The 23,246-nt window shown below is 35.0% G+C and overlaps 1 protein-coding gene across 46 annotated transcripts in view; it reads right to left on the bottom strand.

Moving 5' to 3' along the window:
• Window positions 1-23,246, bottom strand: part of Zbtb20 (zinc finger and BTB domain containing 20) — an 865,938-nt gene that overhangs the window by 357,781 nt on the left and 484,911 nt on the right. For 7 of the 46 annotated variants that reach the window (XM_087208762.1, XM_087208726.1, XM_087208713.1 and 4 more), the window contains one exon: window positions 17,769-17,880. The exons of the other annotated variants lie outside the window; for them this stretch is intronic. The gene's annotated coding sequence lies outside the window, so the exon portion shown is untranslated. The remainder of the gene's footprint in view (window positions 1-17,768; window positions 17,881-23,246) is intronic. 46 annotated transcript variants of the gene reach the window in all.

Here is a 23,246-nt window from a genome sequence, read left to right on the forward strand (position 1 = left end):
ATGAATGAATAAAAAACTATAGAGTACAAGTCTGCCATAAAATCAATAGACTAGAGTCATCTTTTTGAAAATGGATGACCTTGAGATCATAATGTTAAGTAAAACAACTCAGACACACAAGCTTAGGTGTCACATGGTTTCTCTTATATGAGAAACCCAATATATGAAAAGTATGAAATAAAAGACACAATAGGAAAAAAGAGAAAGAAAGAAAGTATTGTAATTCAGTATGGACAATGTATCTAAAAAGGTACCTTGACTTAGTACAATTGTCTTACATGTTTTATATGTTCTTTGGCCTATTTTCCTGGTTTTAAAATCTGTATATGTGATAATTAACTTTATAAGGTCTTGTAAGTTAAATAAATGAATCTGATGCTGGAAATATTAAAGAGTGATAGAGAGAGGAGGGAAAAAGAAGGGAAGTGAAATGTGTCACGTTCATGTACCAATCCCCTACAGTGAATGTAATCACTATGTATTGCAAATGTATACTAAATGTATAATAAAAGTCAAAAAAATTTTTTTGAAATATACACTAGTTTAGTCATTATTCACACTAGGATAACTATGTCTCTATGTCATCATAAATAGAGAGATCAATAATCACAAGCATTTTGATCAGTCTGTTGTCACAAATGAGAAGAACACATTTAGGCAATGAAACCAGAAGGAACAAACTTTCCTGACTTTGATTTTTGTCTTTGGGCACAAGAGATTTTCATACAGAGGAATTTTAAGTTGAAATAGCTAATGCATATGCAAAGTTTTGAAAAATTATGAGATAGTATATATTTTTTAAAAAAGAAAAAAGAAAAACTTACCTCACTCTCAGTAAAATAATTTCTCACAGCTTTAACTTCTAGGAAGTAAGACCTAAAGAATGATGCTGATCTCAAACAGAAGAGGAAATGCCTCAATAGTTCTTACTCATATACTAATGATCATATTCATCTTCTCTCCCACCCAGCTTTCACTTTCTCTGCACCACCACTACCCACGCTTCCTTCTAACAGATATCTAACGGTGCCTAGTGCTGTTTTCTGTCATTTTATATCTATTTTATGATCACTTGATAGTACACACTAAAATACAAATAACAAAACAAAATAGAAATCTTCAACCTTCCTTATCAGACTTATCAGACTCCTGGTTTCCAGAGGACATTAGCTAGTTAAGTGAAACAAAATATTTTAATAGAGAAGAATGACTGGTAAACCGCATGCAAATCTCATTGTGTCTCCACTTAAACTGCAAAGGGAGCTACTTCAATGCAAAAATGCAAAAATGGGGGGTTGTGTGGTAAAGGGATGAAGAGCTACAGAGAAAGAGAGAGCAAGTGAAGGAGAAAACTTTTATTACTCATTTGATATTTAAAGAAAGTCAGTATAGTAAAGAAGAGAGATTGAATTAAAGGGAGATTGAATTAGGTGTTCTTGTTGTAGCATCTAAATGTTTTCTCTTTTGTTAAAGCTTTGAGGCTTGAATGTACTTCGTCATGAGAAAAAAAAATTACAGCTTTTTATAGCCAACAAAATAAAAAGCAAAAGATGTATTTATATAATTGGTTTTTCACATAAATATTACGCCAGGATATATTTCAAGAGAAAACAAATGGAGGTCCATACACGTCTTCCTTATCTTCCTTTTGCGCTTAGAATATTGTTGACTTTTCATAAAATAAGTAAAAACACCTTAGAATAATCCCAGTATCATATTACCTGGAAAATTCATCACATTACAAAGGGTCACAAATTCCTGTTTTAAAGCCAGAAAAAGGCACTGACAAATATGGGATGGTTTGCTGCAGTCTAGGGCAACTAGAAATGGCCATAGATGTTAACCAACTCTTTTCTAAACAGTCTGAGAAAAAGGAAAAAAAAACTGTAAGTTTCCCCATCTGTTATTTCCTTTTTTTTCTTTCTGGCTGTGGAAAAGAAAAATTATGCAAGAGCTTTTGAATGTAAAGGCTGTGTGTGCTTTTTCCCTTTTTGTCTCTGTGTACCGGTTATGTGATGTTGCATAACTGAGGACAGAGTAGGCGGTTAGCGTTTACTATTGATTCACACTATGCAGTCTAATGAATTCGGAACACTAAAAAGAAAGGAGCAAAAGAGAAAGGGAGTAAAGAGATGGAGGGACAAGGAGAGAAAAAAGAAAGGATGAAGGAGAGTGAAAAAAAGCTAACTGTATTTAGAGAAAGATTCTAATGTCTAGAATTGGTTCATTTTTATTTCCTTTTGCTCTGAGTTTTGTTACTGTTCTGGTCTCAGAAAAATGGATTTGAGCTAGTGGTCCCAATATTCCAATGAGGATTCCCAGCATGCAAATGTTTGAACATACCAATGTGTCAAATTACTTGAAAGGAATTTCACTAAACTGTCAGACTTCTCAATATGCACCTATTTATCATTCTTTGTATGCATTTGTGAATCTGTATCTGTGATAGTCAATGCTTTGGTCCAACTAGTTTACATAGAATATTATTTGAAAGATATTATACCAGAGGGTTATCATCAGGGCAAAGAAAAATACGTTTTATTTTACCTACCTCCTTAAAAAATACATAAAGAATACATTTAGAAATCTTTGACTAGGTCACATATTACTTTGGAAGAAGATAAGCCAAATTATTTGGCTGAACAGAGAATTCCAAAGTAGAATAATAAAAGAGAAATGGGTGAAATGAAAAGTATCCTAAACTGATAAACAATACTTGCAGAAGAAATTTAAACAATTTCTTATATTGTATCTTAATAAGGAAAGCCTTTGACTTGATCAGGACTAGTACAGAGTCCCATCCGCCAAGGCTAATTAGAGTTTTCTATCACAAAACACCAAGAATTTCCAAAGGTTAGGTCAGAAAGTATGGGTGAAGCTGATTCTGTCTCTCTCTACAGAATATTCTTGTATTTAAGTGCCCTCCTATGGCTGAGAATAACTACAAAGGTGAGAAAGAAAAACAGAAGTTCTCTTTGGTTGGCAGCCAGCTCAAGAGCTAGGCAGGGACTTGTTTCCATCTTGAATGTCTGTAAATGGTAACTGGACAAATCTCAGGAGGTTATCCAAAAAAAAAAAAAGAACAAGAGTTTGGAATTAATTTCCAATCATCCAACTGTCTTTATTTTCACCTATTTTAGCTTAGAAAATGTTAAATGAAGATCTACTTCATCTATTTGGCAAAGACACTTTAAGAACAGACAGTTACAGCACCTTTATATATCAAACATCTAGTACCTGGTGACCTTTTATCTCAGCTCAGTAAATGTCTGTTGAATTTGTAAAATGATCATGGAAGAAATAGCTGTGTAGGAAAATTGTATTAGAAAAGCCTCAGAAGGAAATATTTGTATGTTTTACAGGAAATCTTAGGCTGTATTAGTCTATCATTTGTGTGCAGGCTAAATAATAATGTAAAGGAAACATGAGGCAGTTATTTAGGGGTCAACTGACATCAGTTCCATTTTATTAAAAATATTTAACAAAAATTATAGTACAGATAACATCGGCAAAATTTTGTGTTCATTTCTATCTGCCGCTTTGGGCTTTTTTTTAAATGTCAGTCCTACACACAGAAAAGTCCATTTTAATCTCCATGGACACATTCTAAAGGAAAAGTCATCGGATATCAACATAATTCATCTTTTAAAAAATACTGAGAAGAATGTAGCCATTTAGTAATAAGAAAAAAATATGGCTTTTTGTTGAAGGGCAAGGCAGGTTGAGTTTTGATTAGGTTATGCAAATTTAAATTAATAGAAGGGCAACCAAGAATGTACTGATTTCCATTTTCTCAGTTAAACAGGAGTTTTATGAGAAAAAATAAATTCTGGATTAGAAAGTCAGAAATGTTATCTTACAGTTAATTGGGGAATAAGACCTTTAGAGAAAGAATTGCAACTTCACCCTCAAAATTTCCAGTTGAAGATTCAACTAAATCATGTTTCACAATGGTAGCCATATTGCTATTTTTTAAATGGAACTATCATCTTATTAAAAGACTAAGCATGCATGTTTCAGTCCAAACTTTCCAAAGGGTTTTTTTTCTTTTTTAAACTCTGGCCATCCATTTAATGTAATCAATTTCAACAACTTTGTTCAGTATGCATCCTGGCAGTATGTCAACAAGATCACTCTGTGTGCTTTTTCATTTCATGGATTTTAAAAAGTGGATGTCAACTTTCTTGTTCTCATTTCATATATTTATATATGAAAATTCCAAAACTCAAAATCAATTTTCTCATGAGTATATATTTTGAGACAGTGCTGGGTCAAGTATGTAAAGCTCATAGTTCATTTTTTAAACAGCATAGACTAAATCAATGTGTGTAAATTGAATCTTATTTTAAACGACATAGGAAAAGATTTCAAAGGATTCTTGTATAAGACAAGAAATCCCTACATTATGTAAAATCTTTACCTCAAAGCTATCTTAATTTTTTATCTTAAATGTGACTGTTTAAATTGTTGCTGCTTTTCTTCCTCTTCTTGTTATATTTTTTATTTTCACTTCCATTCTGTGTCTACCTTCTACGTACCTTCCCTGACTTTAACTTCTTTCTTTCTTCTCAAATGTCATCTATTTAGCCATTTTTTATGTATTCCTTTTCCTCGTAGAAATCATTTTTTATTAATATGCATTGAAAGCTTCAAAAATTATAAAGGACAGAAAAGTATAATTTCACTAATATGTAATCTATTATATACCTTTATTATATATTTAAAGATATTTAAAAAAAAGTAATGGAATTTTGACAAGTGAGGGTGAAGTGCAGCTGCAAGCTTCCGTCTAGAATGTTACCACTGCACTGTCAATAAGACACTGGGACCTATGTAAAGTATCTCATCAAAGTTAGAAAAGAGTGTTGTAGTTTTCAGAGTAGAGGTCTTTGATTTCTTTTATTAGGTTGATTCCTAGGTATTTCATTTTTTTGGATGCTATTGTGAAAGGAGTTGTTTCTCCAGTTCCTCTCTCAGTGAGTCTGTTGTTCGTGTACAGGAAAGCTACTGATTTTTGTATGTTGACCTTGCATCCAGCTAGTCTACTGAATTTGATTATTAAGTCTAGAAGACTTTTGGTGGAATTCTTGGGGTCTTCTATATAGAGTATCATGTCGCCTGCAAATAATGACAATTTAACTTCTTTGTTTCCCATCTTTATTCCTTTTACTTCTTTCTCTTGTCTAATTGCTGTGGCTAATGTTCCCAAAACTGTATTGAGCAGTAGTGGTGATAGTGGATGTCCTTGTCTTGTTCCTGATTTTAGCATGAAGGATTTCAGTTTTTGATCCCTTAGTATGATACTGGCTGTTGGTTTTTCATAGATGGCCTTTAGCAGGTTCAGATAGAGACCGTCTATGGAAAGACATTCCTTGCTCCTAGGTAGAAAGAACCAATAGAGTGAAAATGGCCATATTTCCAAACTCAGGACCTTGTGCTTGGGAGGCAGGCATGGCACCACTGAGCTAAATCCCCCACAGTAGCAGTTTTTTAGGCAGCAATAATTCATCCCTCAAGTTTTATTGAATTTTTATTGTTTTGCCTGTTCCTCTTTTTTCCCCTCAAGTCTAAACTAGGATTAGGAGCAGGAAAGAAGACCATTAACACAAGAGAGAACTGGAAAATACTCCTATTCTCTTCGTCTCATCTCTATCAGGAAAAGCAAGTCAACTAAACAACAGGAAAAGGCGCAAGAGCAACTGCTTTAAAAGTTTTGTGGTATTGGACATAACCAGGTTGTGTATTTGCACATGTACAAGGATCTCTTCAAATTTTAGCTTCTCTAGATGTTCCTGCAAGAACACTGATCAGCGATGAGATCTGTTAGGATACAGATGTGGTGTAAGGGGAGGAGGAGACCCTTCTTTTGAAAATCATATTTAAATACAGGACCAAAATATAATTTGCAATATTAAAAAATAAATTATTCAGTTAACTTGAACAAGCTAAAAATAACTCATAATATCCTCCTTACTAAAACAAAACAAAATAGAGCAAAACCTCACAACCAATTATTTTGACTGGTGAGAACAGACAGTGATATGAAAGTAACAGATGGAAGTCCATTTTTACTCACACAACACACTTGGTGAACACAACTGCAATGTCCCCATGATGAAAATTTAACAATGAGTATTCTGGCCTTGTGCTTCAAAGTATCTCTTTTAGGTGAGGTTCCTCAAAGACTTCTGAGGGGCTTGTGCAAAACAATGCAGAGTAAAGCCAATGCATCTGCCCCAAAGTAGAAATAGAAGAGAGCTATGCTTTGTCCACAGCCTGTGGACAAAGGGTATTCAGGTATCACCTTTAACAAATCTTTTCTCAAGACTGAAATAGGGTTTCTATTCTTACTTGTTTCTTTGTTGTCTGGTAGAATTTTTAGAAAAACTGACATATCTGTACTCTTAAGAAAACCCTATACTGTCTGGCATCTCAAAACTTTTATAAATGCAGTAATTAAAAGTAATAAATCTTCCTGCTAATTTCTCCTCAAAGTTGAAAGAAAGGTTACTCTTACCTTACATGATGTCTTCTGATCTGTCATTGTCATTCAGTCAATAATTTCTATGTCAGTTACTGATTTTCAACTCTTTTATTATAAAGACTTCAAGCAATAATGAAATGGTGCTGATCTGCTTGCTTTCACTATATATAACGTCTATATTTATATGCTTATGCTTCTATTTGGAACTATATTTATCTTCTTTATCTGCCTACAGTGCATCTGTTTCTCATACACACAGACGAATATTTATATATATACACACATACTGTATATATATGTGTGTGTTATATATAAACACACATACAACAAAAATGTATAAATGTATGCTAGTGTGTTTACTTCAGCAACCATGGATGTGCACATACACTTACAAACGTGACAAATTTACAAAGCACACAAATGTACATGTAAACATGGTTGCAGGGAAAAGCACAGTTTAACAGCAACCCTGTTTGCCATACTGGCTGTTGGTCTTTGAGACTTATACACAGCAGTATGACATGTCATTGACTACTCTCAGAAGAAGAAAAATTTTCTGAAGGTAAAACTATATAAACAAGCAGAGACCTTGCATTGCAACTCACTCATTTTAGAGCCGAACAAACTGAAATATTAAGAAGAGAAAAAAAGTTTACAGTTTTCTAAAGGCAGAGGTGAAAGCAGAACCTAAGTCTGCCTTTTAAACAACAACTTTTTCTACTACGCCACATAGAAATGCAATTTTTTTCAAAGTCATTATCATTATTTTCTAATTGTCATACTTTGCTATTTTTCTCTTTCCTTGTTGCATGAGATATAAGCAACTATCATTCTTTGAGGGTCAAGTACTCTTCTAAATATTTGTCATACATTATTTCATTTAACATATACAATATCTCTATAAAGTAGGTATTATTATTCATCCTCATATGATAGATAAAAATAAACCTCAGGCTCAGTGACTTAAACAATCCTCCCCAAGCTACATAACCAGTAAGCAGGACTGAGCTCCTGTGATGCTCAAGGGTCATGTTTTTTCCACAAGAGCAGGATACCTTCTTACTACACATCTGAATGTCATATCACTGTCCCCTCACTATCATCAAATCTAACAGTCTTCTAAACCTAACAATCGCTCTATTTTAGGACATATAACAAGCCTAAAACAGAGGTTCTCCTAGTTGGAGCAAAACTACAGGAAAAAGGAAAAGTTAAAACTATATATTCTCAGTATTGACCCCATATTCTCTATTAGAGAACCTAGATATGCAAAATTCAGCCAAAAAATTACCCCAGGGCTAGTCTTACATGATTCAAAGTCTTAATAACTTTAGTTTATGAACATTTTATCTTTTTCCTCAAAAGATTACAGCAAATTGATATTGATTCGGGGTCATAAGAAAGCAAAGAGTAAAAAGAAAAAAGAACAAAGAACCAAAGCCCACCTCTCCTTTTTCCTCTCTTGGAGCAACAGTTCCAAAACAAACACCCATTAAAAGTCACAAAGCCAGTGCCCAAAGCCAGGTTTTGCCTACACTGAAAGAGTTAAGGACAATTCAGAAAAATAAAATGTCTACATATGGTAGGTAATTTTATACAACTTTCTTCAGATAATCACCAGTTGTGAGCCATCCCAAGAAAGAAGAGTTTTACACTTTGGTCGGCTAACACAGAATCCAATACTGGGAGATGCCATGTGGATTTGTAAAACTCCCTGGGGCATGCTGCATCCACAAGCCAAAGCTGGGAAAATACAGTGATCCATACATGCAGCTCTTCATCTGTGACATATTGATAACTGCTATTTATTTGTGAATTAAATCCAAGTTATAAAAACAAGTTTCAGACATTTGTCACAAGTGGTGCATTTTACTTAACTCTTTCAGAACTCTTTTCAGAACATCTAGTCCTTGTCTATAGGAAATGGGAGCTATGAGGGCCATACTAAAGAAAGATTATGGCCTTGAGAGAGACAGTCTTGAGTTTGAATCCCAGATTTTCCACTTATTTACAATATAGCTCTAAGTATGTCACATAAGCCAATCTGAATTTCAGTTTCACCGATTATGGAATGAAGAATAAAAGCACCTTTTTTGCAGGAACATTGTGGGGATTACATATAATCCCAGCACAATGTCCCCCTTTTAAGGGAAGACTGAATATTAATTGTTGAATATTTAGGAAGGCCGTTGGCTGTGACTGATACAAAACTCTTCCAGGACAACCCTGTGACAGATGTCACAGCCAGATCGCACTCACATCCTCCCAGGACAAACAGGAGGTGTAAGATACTTTTCATGATTTTTTCTTTTAATTTTTAAATTTTTATAAGTTCATATTTATAGTACATAATGATTATATTCATTGTCGAGAACTGGTATATTTATACAGCACATCTTAATTCTTCCTCTATCCCTTTCCACTCCCCTTTTCATCCCTTTTTGAAATTTTTGGTAGTTGGTCATATTCCAAGACAAGACAGAAAGTGTTTCACAGTGTAGTATTTTCAGTGGAAGATCTAAGGCACTTAAAACCCATTGGCTTTTGTGATTGCTGGTACTCACATTAACAACTGGGCAAAACGAACCTCAGACATGCTTCCCTCAAGTCAACAGTAATAATAATAATAATAATAATAATTAATAATAATAACAAAATCACCAGAAGGGTGAGTACAATTTCTTTCTGTCTTTTGACATCTAAATCCCATAGTGTCCAGCTGAGTAATAATTTTCAAGGTCACAGATACAAAGGGCCATGCTCTCCCCAAAGCCCTGTGAGATTATTCACCAAGACCAAAACATTAGGTAATGCTGTGTACATCTGCTGAGATAACAAGGGCAAGTCAGGGTTAGGGCAGGGTTTTAGGTTATAGGGTGGGGTGAAGAGTGGCTTCCAGATCAAGTGATGAGAATAGTTTAATTCGAGCAAAGAATAAGCCATATTTAATATAAGAGGAAAGAAAACAAGAGAAAACCCTCATCAAGGAAAGGTGGGTGGGAACATAGACCTGTTGGGACTCAGGCAGGTGATTACCTCAGAGAGGCAATCCTCCCATGTTCACACACACACTGAGAAGTGAACCAAAAAACACAGGGTGTAGCATAAATCCTACTATGCCAATAACACACGCAGATGTTCCAGCATTGTTTTTTATGCACATTTTAATTAAGAGATCAGAATCAAGCATTAAAATGTTATTAAATAGCTTGTTTACATTTTTTGGTATATGTCATTTATTATGCATTTTCAGAAGGACTACTTGGAATTTTTACGTCACTGCTACAACTGTTCTACTAATTTACACCCATTTTAGCTATCATTTTAGGCACTCTTGCTTCATCAATTCTCAAGCAGTCTTCACCGCCTCCCCCCCCATCAGACCCCATCACAGTAGGACAAATTGCATTACAATGCCCCAAGACTGCAGGAGGCTCTAGGTTGTGGATTTTCCATAAGCAGTCCAATTTCAAATATTCTCCTATGGTTCTCACTGGAAAATAGTCTGTATACCCTTGCCATGTCATTTCCCTAAGCATTCTGGAAAACCTCAGGAACTCCAAGCTCACACCAGAGCACCTTACCTTATTTTAAAAATATTTTAAAATTAATATATATTTGCAATACATATTAAATACATTTATTGTGGGGAACTGGTACATATATGTGTCATATTTTGATCTCTTCCCCTCTCATCACTTTCTGCACAGACTTTCCAGAAGGAGATATAGTAGAAGAAATGGGAATGAGTAGATTTATTTGTCCCCTTCAGCCCACTGCCTATTTCTAGCCTACAAGTTATACCCATTTACTGCTGCAAGGATCCATGCAGTTCTCTGTAGTACTGTAGGATTGAAGTAAATACTCACACTCCCCCTTCTCCCAGATTCAATGGGTTTCGAGACTTATATAACCTAACTGTATGTGTGGTGCCCAAGTGTCTTGCAGTCTATGTGCACCATAGGCCATTGTCTCAGAAGCCCAAATTTCATATTATGCCTCATGACGATTCATAGCATGATTGGTATGTGATTGTAAAACCTCAGAGGGAAGGACTCAGGTGCCAAGGATGTACAGTTCAGTGCCTAGGACACTGTAACTATTCAGTCAGTCCAAGTAAGAAGGGTAAAGTTTTTTTCTTCTTCTTCTTCCTCTTGTCTCTTACCCAAGATAAACAGAATGTTTGTGCAGAGCAGACATAAGAAAGGAACACGTTCTAATCTTACTGTCAATTTATATTACTTAAACTGACTCTTTTGTAGCATCATTGACTTCAAAAATGTTTTTGTTACTTTAGCCATAACCTTGAGGTAAAAATAAATTAAATCTACTACAACTGATGGGCAAAATTAGCCCCTTTGAGAAGGAAAAGAATAAAGTTGATATGATGCTCTGGAGAGCATTTTAACAACATATCAAAACCTTAAAAAGAGATAAAATACTCTTCACACATATTTTCACCTTTAAAAATTTGTCTTAAGAATATAATCAAAGATCTATGCAAAAATTTATTCAGAAGTTTTATCACGATATTATGTAAAACTGAAAAACTTGCAACCTTATCTGACAATAGACACTTGACTAAATAAGTTCTAGTACATACATTTACTGCACTACTATGTAGTTATTAAAAATCATAATTTTATTACTTCTTTAGGACTGGAGAAAATTTTTGGAATATTATTTAGTGAAAAGAATATTAAGCAACAATGCATAAAGGATGATCGATTGTTTAAATACATATGGCTAAGTTAAATATTGGCAATTTAATGAATTGTTTGAGAAATGATAGCTCTGTACACACATGGTGGGAAAGACAGGAAAAATGAAAAGTGCTTGTTTCTAGGCAAATTGTGAGTATTTTTTATTTACTTTGAATTTTTCTATAAAGTATATTAATTTTACAGCATATATTAATTTACAATATAAATATACGTAAGCTTTCTTTCCCAAAGGACTTAAAAAGTGACTTTTGCTAGGCATTTTGTCCCTAGGAGTCCTTCTTTTTCTTATAAAGACTATCACATTCTAAGGCCTTTAGTCTTTGGGACTATGTCGTTATAATAGAAAATCTACTCTTAAGTAAGTAGAATTTCAATAGCTCTATGATTTTAATCTTAGGCTCCTCTTTAGGAAAAAGTATCAATGGAATAATGACAGAACAGGAATAGGAAGAGGACAAAGAATAGAATATTAATGATAGAAAATGTTAAGAATTTGGACTGGGCTTCTGAATTTATTTTTCCACAGTCTTAAATCTGGCTTTCAATTCAGGCTATTTACATTAATATCATTATCCTATATTATTTAGGCCCATGCATAATACTTTTGCATTCGATGATTTCCAAACCATTTATTTCATCAATGCCAATCTGTCTAAGATATTTTGATGCAATAGAGAATAAACTAAGTACGAAGATTCAGTCCTTCAGGAAAAGTCACCTTAGGTTCAGTTCATTGAGGAGTTCAGTTCAATGCATTCTCATTTCCTGTGCAGCATCTGATGTAGTAATCAGGGTAATTTTCATACTCAGAGGTCTTTGTAAGAGATACCACTTCTTCCATGGCTCTTAACTTACTTTTATTCCCACATCCCGCCAAACATAATTGTGCAAGAGGACGTAAAGTAGAAAAAAAATGGAAAGACCCAGGACATGTCACAGATTATAAAACAAGAAAAAGATGTATACTCTTTTAGCACTCAAAATTAGGCAGCGATATGGATAAAAGCTGGGCCATGATACTTCAGAATATATTGAAGATTCACGAAGGCTGAGGGAAGAAACTGCTCTACCTATGAATCCAGTACAAGCAATCTATGCAGGAATATTAACCAAAATAAATTATCACAGCTTTAGCAAGGATAAATGCTCTGAAACAGGCTTACTTTGGAAAAACAAATGCCAGATGCACTGTAAGACCCATAATCAAGATTTTCAGAAGTGATATCCATGCATCTACATTTTGAACTCCAAAAATGATTCTGAAGTACACCAGAGCTAAGAACTAATGAGTTCTAGCCAACTTTTATAAGTTTATCTCACTTAATTTCACACAAATATAAATTCTGTTCATGCTTGGCCAATCTCTTTGGACTTCAGCTTTTCTCCCCAAAAAGAGAAAGTTAGTTTTAAACAAGTGCTTACGACTTCTTCTCTGGGATGCCCTGCCTGCTCCAATCTTCCCCACTTCTGATAATGGGTTCAAGTTTACTTTCCTTTTAACTCACACAGATTTTCCCAAAATAAAAAGTACAAAATATTTGTCTTTCCCCTCTGTCTTACATAGTTATGGAAACAATAATTTATGTTTGTCTTATAGTCTTGTTGGTACCTCTTGGCCATGTAAATCAGGGACTTTAAAGAATAGAAAAATGAATGAAAGCAGCACTTGCATATTCATCATTAAATAATATAGGGTGTATATATGTTTCTCCAAAACCTCCTTTGAGTCAGTTCCTTGTTCCCCGCAGCCTTATGTTCTAAAGAAGATACATATACAGAAAGAGTTTTACTTTCCAGTCCTAAGTGTTAATGGCTCTGAGATCCTGTGTGATATATCTTACTGCCTACTACATCATTTGACTTGGATAAAGAATCCCAAAGTCAACATGCTCCAAAACTAAAATGTAATTATTTCTTTCCCTAAATCTGTTAATTCCTCTATATCTCCCTTAGTTCACAACTCCATGATGTTAATGACACTGATGCTCATCCAGTGGTGCAGGTGAAACTGCTGAGACTCATTACAGCTGATGTCTCTTTCACCTGCACCACATCAATTCCATCAGCAATTGCTGCTAGCTGTGCCCTCACAAGTGGAATTTATCCACTTTCCACTTCTGGCCCCACTACCACTGCTCCACTACCACTGCCCATTACACAACTGGGCAAACACAGTAACTCCTGATTGTTTTTCCTACCCCACCCGACTCAGTTAGTTTATTTTCCACAAAGTAGCCACTGATCTCTTTGAATCAATAAAAAAATGGGAGCACATACCCTTTACAAGACCCTCTTAGAGCTTCCTGTCAGACTCTGCTGTGGGGCGCCTACCTGTCTAGAAGATCATTATCTCTTTACTCTATTTCAGTCACACATCTCTTCTCGATTTTCCTGGAATATTTCAAGTTGTTCATACTTTGAGGCCTTTGAAATATCTCCTCTCTCTTCTTAAAATGTTTTTCATCCTGGTCACCATATTGGCTTTTTCTCATTTAAATTTTTTCCAAGGCATCCTGCTCAATGACACCTTCCCTACCTATCCTATTTTAAGTTGTACTTTCCCCATAGTTTAACTCTATTTTTTACTTTCTTGTCAAACATTATTTTCTTCCTATATTTCACATTTTAAAATCAGATATTTTTTGTTTATTTAATTATTGACTATCTTTCCTCCTACTATAAAGTAAGCTTCATAGGGGAATTTTTATAATTTCTCATTGAGTTTCCAGTAATTAGAACAATCTCTGAAACATTGTGGGTGTTTGATAGCTATTAAATGATTGAGTCCAAGTTGAATAAATAAAATGTCCCAGTACTTATAAATTTCATCCCAGTCACATAAACCTTAAATAGAAAATCATTATTCTTCCTGGTGCAATGACACTTTGTTTTGTTCCAGAGGCCTCTATTCTTTCCATCTAACTGCATAGGCCAGTCTGGACAACAATCTACATACTACAGCTTAGTTCCTACAACAGAGGTCTAGGTAGGAGTAAAGTCAAATTAGAGAGTTAGTAAAAAATATTATTCCATTTAGGTTTACTAGGGAAAGGTTTTCCCAGCTAAATGTTCTTGGTGAGCTAGGGTACAATCTTGTGCTTGGGGAACTCCCAATCTGGAGGGGAAATAACAGGTATCCTTTTGCATTATTTATTCTGTAAAAGTACCAAGTATAGCTCATCTTTGTATCCATAATGTTCAGAACATTTTGCTAAACAGAGTAGAGCCTCAATAAATTTTTATTAAACAAATGAACAAACCCATCCATGAAACAACAAAATTTTAAGTGCCATCCTATGCCTGAGGTTTGTGGTAGCACTAATGAATCTCAGTGAATAAAACAACTGCCTCAATTAGACGTATGCTATATAAAAATTTATTCTTGCAACTTTCCTCCAAAGGTTGGATTAAAAATCCATTGTGAAGGTTCATGTTTTATCTGTCTTGTATCTCTAGTTCTTAGTACAGTGGTTATACAAGAAGAAAAAACTCCGAAGTGTAGAAAACTTAAAGTTCTGTCAGCAATCAGTGAGCATTAGAGAATGCCAGTCTGACATGATTATCAGATGCGAGATGATGACAATCATGCCAACTGACATATGGATTCCTACCTTGTGTCTATGTAAGACATGAGTTATTTCCTGAACATAGGGGATCAGAGCTGTTGGTAATTACTTACTACTCTTTCTGGAGTATTTCTGACCAACGTGACAGACAATGCATGACAATCTACAACTCTTCTCAGTCCTCTCAGAGTTAGCTAAAACTTTTTATATTGCTAAAACATTTTAGCAGATTTAGAAAAAGGTTTCTAACAGCAATACCAGAGATAATGAGATATATAATGTAAATATTAAATCAATATTCCTGTGAATATTTGTCATGGTTAGGTAACCAACTGACTGGGTTTGCCTAGGACTGAGGAAGTTCCTAGAACTTGGGATTTTCAGTGTTAAAAAGGGACACTTTCAGGCCAGTCAGGACAAACTGATTACCTTTGTCATAGTATAACATGCTCATTTAATTACCAATTACTCTTATTTACCTATATATACAGATTCTATTCTTATTTACCTATGTAAAGGTTCTATACATACAGAACACATGATAAACAAAGAGGCATTACTAGAATTAGTCAGCTTGAATTATCTTAGCACACCATAGAAAGTATCTTTCTCTTTTCATCTCCATTTTCCTCTATGTGTTAGACTTCTTAGTTATGTTTTAATACTTTATGTTTCATTTTATTAAAGTCAAAATACAGTAACTCGGCGGTGTTAGGACATTTTCTTTTTCTTCCAAAGACAGGAAAAAGTGAGAAACAGCAGGGGAAACTGGTCTCAATTGTTCCATGTGTTGGTTTATCTATCTGTCTGTCTATCTATCTATCTATCTATCTATCTAACTATCTATCTATCTATCTAACTATTGTGGTACTGGGGATCAAACTCAGGACCTTGCACTTGCCAGGCAGGGGTAGTGCTACTGAACTACATCCCCAGCGCCAGCTCATCTATGTTTTACAACCCCAAATGTGATAATTTATGATGGTGATGTAATTGTGAGGAATTAAATGTTTCTGACCCAGAATACATGTTTTCTACATATTCCAGATCTAAATGTATGCAGATTAAGCTCCAAAAAAGGGGGCAAGATCTATAAAACTATCCTAGCCTTAATTCTGCTGAGACATTTATTATAAAATAAACTGAGATAATCCATTGTGGTCTCCTCATGATCCTTATTGCTCCCTCAGAAGCACCATCTGGCTTCATCAGTGCCTCCAAAATAGTAGTTGATCTTTAGATAGAGTATAAGCATTAGAATCTGTATTACTACAATCTGAAAAATATTGCCTTTTCAAAAGAGTTTACAGTGCCAAGTTTCAAATATTGAAGGGCAATGTCTTCATTCCAAATGTCTCTGGTCAGTCTTAGCAACTAGATCTACTTTTAAGGCTCTTTTTCTTTTATGTCTTTTAAATTTAATGATAAAAAGAAAATCTAAATTTATAATACACATGAAACAGTGAAATTAGGAAAAAATTCTATTTGATGTGTGTCTATTTTTTTAAGTTTGCAATACTAAAAAGATCAACAGTTAGCTACATTTATAATATTTATGCCTCCAGGACTCAGTGTAATGAGTTTCATCTTTGATCAAACTTTATGACTGATTTTCATTTACCTGTGACTAGGTAAGAGAAAGCTTTAGAAGACTCTTTCCCTAAAGAATCAGATGGAAAAGTCAGTACTATCACAAGGAACATAAGGGAAAAAAATCTGTGTCTCCAATATGCCACCACTGTATGTCTCTACCTTTTGCAGTAAAGGAAAAGATATGGTCTAGATACAAATACTAAAAGGAGTGAAGTATAGAAGACTGATTAATCAAAACCTAAAAATCATACTCTTCAGTTTCTGCCTCACGAAACCCTGGTGTGCTCTCTTCAGTTTGGCCAAGTGCTCAGTTAAGAGGATTCTTCCACAAGATGAATGTGTTTCAGAGCAAAGCCTTACCTTAATTGATGGTGTTTAAAAGCCCAACCTTACATTCTGCTTTGGGCTTTGGATGCGTAGTTTAGCCATAGCAGAGGAGACATGACTTCCTCCATTAAACTGGCTGGAACCCAGGTTACACTAATTCAGCCTAAATAGAAAACCTCTGCTTTTCAATCCCTTTGTTCTCTTGGATGTCACAGCTTCCTGCTCTATTCGCTTCCTTTTATAGTCTTCCTTCACCAAGCATTTCAGGAAAAAAAAAAAGCGCTAAATAAAGATCACAGCCTGTTCCATTGTGTCCCCTTCTTCTTTATCATCTTTTTTTCCATTTGTGCAATGTTGTGGCACCTATTAACTACCAATGTTTTCAGAATGACATTATACAAGGTGCAGGCTGTACCACTGTGCCCTAAAAATATCAACAACTGCATTAGTCTCACAATAATTAATGGCAGGCATTATGCAAATGACAACTTTTCGCTGCAAAATAATGACATTTCTTCATTTTGAGCAGAGTTATGCAAAACAATGAATTTAGGATGATAAATCACACAGGAGAATTAAGAAAGCCATAACGTTCCTGCCCAGGCAGGCAGAAAGATAGACAGACCAACAATTTAGGAGATATTGTTTGTTCTCACACCACTATAAAAAATCATAGCCAGTCGGCCATTAATGTGTGTGGGTTTTTTTCCTTCTCCCCTTTAGGCAACAATGCATAAGGGGATGCTAAATTCTAGCAATTGGATCATTACAAGTCAGAAGCAAATTTTTCTTTATTAACCTTAATAAGTCATTCACTCAGAGACTACAGTCATCAGGCAAATAAAAAGTATCACATGCCATTCTGCTACACATTAACTAATTCCTTATGCAAACATCACAACATATAGCAATTACTGCCGCTCAAAAAAACAAAGTCATTTTCAATTTATTTTATTGCTTTTATACTTGGCCATTTCCTGTAACACATTATCGTTTCTTTCCATAACAACCCGAGGTGGAATGAAGAAGAATTTCAGTAGCAATGAGCCCTTGCTCTAGCCACATTTGTCATACCTTTTTCCCCACCTGTGGCTGCCAAGGAAGGTTAGGGATAGGATTATGTGGATGTCTTTCATACTATTTCTCCGACAAGCTGTAACAGAAATGGCACATTCAGCCTCTGTCCCTGTGGCAAAAAAAGAAAAGGCAGGTAGGCAGAGAGGCCCAGGTCTGTTTCCCACATTTGCTACCATAATGTTGTCAGCTTTCCTGGATCCAGTAAAACAAAGTACAAATGCAGGTCTGGATCTGCCACTACCAGGTGAACATTAAAATCGATATGCAATGTTAACCCGAGAGATGCACATTATGGCTAATGAGAATTATGAGACTACTTTGTCTTGCTTCACGCAGCACATAAACTGTCCCTTTCAGAATTTTAAGTGAAGAGCAATAATAAATATTGAACATCCCCCCCACAGTGTTAAATAGGATCTTTCTCTATTTCTCTTTTTATTTCTGTTTTATTCTCTAACATCCTTTATCCAAGACTCCAGGATATAAAATACACCTTACATTACCAGTTGATATTTTTGGTCCATTTCACAGACTGACAAATTGATTCTGAGTGACTAAAGGCTTTACACAAAGTTGTACAATGAAATAGGTCAGATCTGAGTATGTGTATAGTATTCTAACCTCTGAGGCCTGTGGCCTCTTTCTCATAATCAAGAGCACTCCATCCTGCTGTTAACAATTATGTTGAAAACAGCCAGTACATGTCCCCTTTCACACACCGGGATGATCATCTCCCTCTCTTCTCCTAAATCTACAATGCATTCCTCCCTTTTAAAGTAGAACATTTCTAAAATACACACGGGAAAAGCTCCCTTTTCGGTTTCTCTTCTTGAAGGTAATAACATTTTGCAATTCTCCTTAAATAAAATCTAGCCCATGCTGGATCAATAAGAATGATGCCCATTTCCCTAATGGCAGCCGATTGCCATTTGCTATTCAAATCAGACTAGATAAATTACAGTACATGCCAGGGAACAGGCCAGTGAATTAAGACAGGCCTCCAGAGGACCAGCGATATTATTAATCTTTTAAGACACCATCATATTTCTTCTTGACAGTGTGCGTAGACTCACAGACACACTGCACCCAGATTGAAATATCAGCTGCTGAAAAAATCAATAGTGTTAGAAACACAATAATTTTTGGTCTGCATGGCCTACACTATACAACACTTGTACCCTTCTGTACCACCTCTTCTCTCACTTCTTATTTCCCATTTTCTCCTCCTACCTTTTTGCTCTTCCCTTTCCGATTCTCTGGTTTTAAAAGCTTGTAAGCTCAAACGACATGATAGTATGAAGGAGTTTTCACTGCTAACACTAGCCATTGGCTAAAGCATTGGTTTTCCATGGGTTGTTTGAAATGCAATTTCATTAGTTTGGAAAATGTTTTGATGTGGGATTGTTCTTCCTTTGTCCTTAATATAGCCCTTGTGAACTTGATTCTGTTTTATGAAGAATTGCAGATATTTAGGGAGGTGGTCACAGCTAACAAGTTCTGGGTAAAATAGAATAAAGCAAAAAGAAAATAAAGAAAACTCGGGGCAGAAATGGATAAAACAGAAGTGGGGATCACACTGAAGAGTAGGGGGAAGAAACTAACCAAAAATCTACAGGGTAGGTGGATGGAAAGCAGTGTGGGACGAGAAGACACTTCCAATTACATTCTGCACTCGAGTTTGACTCTGCCTTTGCTGCCTGCACACTGTGATACCATGATTCTGCCAGTTACTTAACTTTTCAGATCCTTGGTGTCCTTATCTGTTAAATAAAACAGTATTAAATAAAATGCCTGATAGTGTTTGCAAGAGTTAACTAGTACGATGTGTGTTCTTTCTAAAAGTCCTTTGCAATTTATTTCTACTAGAGAGAGATTTCTGAAATATGTCTTTTTTCTTTCACAGAACTAAAATAGCATAAAGGAACTTTAGATATTATTAATATCCAAAATAATAACTGTTTATAGTCATATTCCTGGTAACTTGTAGAACTTGAACTAGACCAAGATCTACTGAATCCTAGGCCAGGCCTTTTATATTTTATGAGACAGAATTTGCCTTTTCCATATCCGTTTCTTCTCCAGATTTGAGGCTTTGAATTTTAATCATCTTGTTTTTCAACTTGGGAAGCAAATTAAAAAAACAAATACAAAACAACAAATGAGACTGAAAAAGAAAGCCACCATGCTTTGTGTATCTTCATATGATACTCTCTTGATGTCATCTTTCTCCAGTTACTTTCCATTTTTATTCTTCTTTTCATAGCAAGACTTAGTGAAATATCTATAGTTATTACCATATCTTAACTTTGTATTTTTTTTCAACCTACCATATGCCAATTAGTCTTTTATCCATTCCACTCTACCATATATATACTACTGCCAAATCCTACTGTCACAATTTGATTCTCATCTTACTCATTTTCTCAGCAGCAAAATAACATGGATAACTTCTTCTTCTTACTTATAGTATTGTGGCTATCTTCTGGGACACTTCTCTCTCCAGTTTTTCCTACCATCCTATTGAGCACTTAAAACCTATTTAAGTCTCATTAAACTTGAAATCTGTTACTAGCAATTCCTTCTCAACTTATATCTGAATTGTTATAATCATAGCATATTTGTCAAACCAATGAATTCTCAGAAGGTGTTTATAAGATATCCAGGTTTTGAATGACCGGCTTGATGACTTTCAAATACAGAACAGAGCAGAAAAATCTAGCTCTTGGCTTGGATTGAAGTCTTTCTATTCAGTATCTCTCATGGCAATTTGTATTAATAACTTCAGAATATCTGTAAGTGACCTTTTATCTAGAAATTTCCCAAATGGATAGACTTCTACATATGAGCAAAATAGAGGGTTTTTTTTCTCCCCCCTTGTCAAAACACAGTGAAGGGACAGAGTTATCTTTATGGAACAGAATTATATAGAAACCTCAGTATCAAAATTGAAAAACACAGAGGTAGTTCTTCAACATCTACTGTAGTCAATTAATTCCTCCACCGAGGTTTTTTTTTCCAAAAATCATGTCTTGAGGTGTACATGGCAAGAGATAAAGATGAAAACCATTTTGAAGTGAATCAAAATAGTATGAATATGTTTTCAGCCCAGGCTGTACCCCTGGATCCATGTAAGAGCATGTATATTTTTCTTAAGAACACAAAATACTCTTGTATTCTATCTTTTGAAATTACATGGAGTTTTACAGTTCATTTAGGAAAAGAAACAGTCCTTCCTAATTTACAAATATGAATGGAGGGCCATACCTAAACATAGTGATTTCTTCCCCTACATCTGACTCAGTTTAGATGACATTGAAACATACGAAAGGTCACTGATACTATAAATATAACAAGACAACACAGGGTTGATCAAAACCAAAAAGTATCCAAACATGATATTCCACAGAACCTCAACAACATATTTTGGGTGTGATAATACTGAGAAAAACAATAAAGGTTATTTTCTTAAGGAAACAACAAAGAATGCTATCATTTGAATGCCCCACCTGCAACCCAGAAGTAGATTTTGCTTCCCTTTTCTGCTTAAATTTTTCCACGTAGTTACCTTATCAGGCCCTAAACCAAGGTTTTTCTTTTATTTGTACAAAATCAAATATTCCATTTTAGCTCATGATAACTTCTATAACAGCAAAACCTTCAACATTAATACTTTAAATGCTATGTGTCTATTATTTTCTTTATTATTTTAGTGTATGAGCTGTTTCACCAAGTTAAATGTTAACCACATTAATGGGGGGGAATCTCTGATTATCAACTAACAATTTTGTAAACAGTTATCTCATGTGTTAAATATTAACCTGAAAAATTTAACTCAAAACACCAAACAAGCAAGAAAAGGCAGAAGGCCAAGACTTGGAAGGAATAAAGATTTTGCTGCCTCTGGGTTATCAGGTTCCCTTAGAAGAAAGGAACACAGTAAGAAAAGGAGTATTGTGGTAGCAGCAAGATGATGTGTAGGAAACGAGTCAGGGATGGGTGGTAGTTGCAGATATTAACAAGCAAGGAGCTTGGAAGACACTGGCTGCTTATCATCTGGACAATGTGGTCAGATCTGATGGAAAAGAAGATCTATGGTGATGAGAACCCACTGATAATGACCATGAGAATGCAGAAATAAAAAAGGAGTATGTTTTACCTTTTTAATATAAATAGAGATCAGATCCCAACACAAGGCTGGCTGGTCCACATTGTCTGCCTGCTGCTGAAACTCACATGGAGGATGACAGTGCTACTCTCCTACTGGAAACAATGAAAGGAAGGCAGGTCTGCCTAGTGAATAAAGCTCTCCCTGTAGCATGGGGTTAGTAGGGACTGTGATTTGAAGTTCTAAGCGGTCATCTAACTGTCTATCAATTCATTCTCAATTAACAGAACTATCACCTAAGGAAAAAAATGGCAGGAGGCATTAGACCAAGTCAGAAAGGCTTTGCTTATACTGGAATCGTTCCACCATAAATAACTGTCTTCTGGTTATGATTTTTGACTCAAAAATGTCAAGAAAATCCACATGGTCAGAGAATTTGCACAATCTTGATATCTGTGGTATAGGATAAGTTGGTTCATTTTTAATGTTGTTTCAGAAATGGTTAGGAACTATAAAGATCCCTCCTGTCAGTATGTTAAAAGGCAGTGTCACTTGCTAATTTAAAAAAAAAATAATTAAAAAGCCTTCCCAGTGAAGATCCTTCAAGGAAGATCCCATTTGCCCTGTAAATGTATAGAAAGAGTGAAGCCAAATAATGAGACGCTGAAGTGAAATGTGAGATTAGATGAAAAGAGAAAAAATAAAGGAAGATAAAAGAATGTGGTATTTACAATCATTGATACATGAGTCTGTTTTATTTAAAGAAACGAGATGGCTCATCAGACCTTAATTTTCCTATTTTCCTCTACCTTTAATACATACTTCTTAGAAAATATTTAGACAATTTAAGCTATATTGTGCACTTTGTAAAGCTTGTCACAGTCTATATGATACTTCCACATAAACTATCATTTGCTCTCAGTAGGTCCTATAATCTGTATTTTATAGACAAGAAACTATCATTCTACCATTGAAGTAGATGGTGCAGAATGAACTTGAACAGAAAAACAGTACCCAGCAGCAGTCTGGTTATTCATATGAGGCAGTAGCATGCTGACTGTGGAGATAGAAAGGTTTTATAACTGTGAATAGAGGAGAGGACCAAGGAGGCAAAATGTCAAAATAATTCAAAGGGAAGAATAGAGAAACCATAGAAATAAAGGGCAAAGTTCAGAGTAATGTATGCTAATGAAAAAGGGTTTAAAAGAAAGAGTAAACTCCAAATTCAGACTACTTGTTCATTTGGCATATATTAATACCAACTATGTTTGGGTTTCTTTGATAGATACCATTGGGTAAATGACAATGTGTATGAAGACACTGATCATCACTTACATTTAGGCTAAAATATTGAAAGCGTAACTATAATG

This window comes from Heterocephalus glaber, unplaced genomic scaffold (genome assembly GCF_053883595.1).
Source record: "Heterocephalus glaber isolate CG9 unplaced genomic scaffold, H.glaber_assembly_v1.0 deba00000122, whole genome shotgun sequence".
NCBI classification, from domain to species: domain Eukaryota; kingdom Metazoa; phylum Chordata; class Mammalia; order Rodentia; family Bathyergidae; genus Heterocephalus; species Heterocephalus glaber.